General features: G+C 35.0%; 1 protein-coding gene across 1 annotated transcript in view; it reads right to left on the bottom strand.

The window, feature by feature from the left end:
* LOC107559059 (leucine zipper putative tumor suppressor 1-like) overlaps positions 1–551 on the bottom strand; it is a 19014-nt gene extending 18463 nt beyond the window's left edge. The window contains exon 1 of the mRNA XM_016242795.1: positions 401–551. The gene's annotated coding sequence lies outside the window, so the exon portion shown is untranslated. The remainder of the gene's footprint in view (positions 1–400) is intronic.
* Between the last annotated feature and the right edge of the window lie 1190 nt (positions 552–1741).

The following is a 1741-nucleotide window of genomic DNA, read 5'->3' as shown; positions in this document are numbered from 1 at the left end:
CGTAAAATTTTTTTTATGATATATATATATATATATATATATATATATATATATATATATGTTGACTTGTTTTCAGATAGTATATTTTTACACTATTATTAAATTAAATTATATATTTTTTTAACAATTGGCAATTTAAGTTTGTTAGATTTATGCTTAAAGCAAATTTAAAAATGCTAAAAGAGTAAGAAAAATAGTTACATTCTCTCAAAACAAGTTATTATGATGCTTATGAAGTATTTATCTGAGAAATAAATACAGAGAAATACTACTACTGCTAATAAATAATAATAATAATAAAAATAACTTTTATTTTACAGTGAAACAGAAGAATGAAGATAATAACAACATTTCAAATCCTCCAAAATCCACAATAAATATAAAAAGAGTAGTGACTCACCACGTTTGAGCATGTTTCCCTCAATGTGTTTTTGTTTTTGCTGTTTATGTGCTGTATTAAGTGCCCAGGGTCTGCTCATATTTTAATGGAGAACAGGAGGTTGCAATCATTATCTCTCTGGTCTCTCCTCTCTCGATCTTTCCTTCTTCTGTACTGTGGGTTGAGTCTCCACAGACTGCCATGATGTGGGTGTTTTGTATAATACCCACAAGCGCGCAAACCCTCCCTCTCCTTTCCCTCCCTTTTCAGTTGATCTCTTTCCACAAGTTCCTGTTTGCAAAAACTGCAGCAGCATTTCTGTTTTGATATCTGCAATGAATATTTTATAATTTTGTAGATCCCTTCCCTCTGCCGAGTATTGTTTCAGCGTTTATCACTCTCCTAGAGATAGCTACCTTACGGAGCCCTTGTCATTGCCTTAGTCTTAGCCCTAGTCATTAGCCTTAGCCCTAGTAATTTGCCTTAGCCCTAGTCATTAGCCTTAGCCTTAGCCGAATGGATCCGCAAGTCTCACGTCTCGTCAGCCCCGTAACAGGTTTATAGTAAACATTTTAATGATGGATTTGTTTCTTACAAACACGCAGCTTTGCACTTCGCAAGACATTAATCGATGGATTGGGGTCGTGTGTGTGTATGAACATATCTTTACACACACATTCACACACCCACTCTCTAAAACTTGCCTGTGCAGATGTCCTGTTAAACCCTTACCAACGACAGTAAATCTATGTATCTGTTTCCCTGCCATTTCTGAGCTCAAGGACTTTTAATAAATGAACTGGTTTGAAGTAAAAAAGATCCTGTGCTCCCACATGTCTTCAAGTACTTGTGTATTATCTGAACTTGTCTTGGCATGTAACAGGCTCTTGTGTTCAGATTGTAATTCTCTTTAGACAGCATTACCTTCCCCCAGTCTGCAGGTTCTTTGAAACCCAGGAGACAGGATGAGACATGCTCATTCGCCTTTTTTATGTCGGGTTATCATCATCACTGACTTTTAACTTTCTAATTATCATGTGACTAAGTTAAACAATATTGCCAATTGGTTCATGACATCTTTATGCATGTTTTGACAGGCAAGTTTGTGCTGTAAAAAATATAATTTATGATAAATGGTTACCTAACAATAACAGTTGATGGTTTAAGGAGATACAAAATGGCATACATAACATAGTTAACTGAGACAAAAATAAGCCTGCTTTGCAAGTATGCATTTTTAAACATAATTCATTGCAGTGTCTGTGGTCACTATGATCATGTTTGTTTTAAGCAGTGGCATGATTGTTTAGATTTTTGTCTCTGGAGGTTTTGCTCATGAGTTCAGCAAGTTAGATTCATGTT

This window comes from Sinocyclocheilus grahami, unplaced genomic scaffold, assembly GCF_001515645.1.
Source record: "Sinocyclocheilus grahami isolate Dianchi unplaced genomic scaffold, SAMN03320097.WGS_v1.1 scaffold673.1, whole genome shotgun sequence".
In the NCBI taxonomy this organism is placed as follows: domain Eukaryota; kingdom Metazoa; phylum Chordata; class Actinopteri; order Cypriniformes; family Cyprinidae; genus Sinocyclocheilus; species Sinocyclocheilus grahami.
The sequence above is the reverse complement of the archived record's forward strand: the minus strand, read 5'-3'. Positions and strand labels throughout refer to the sequence as shown.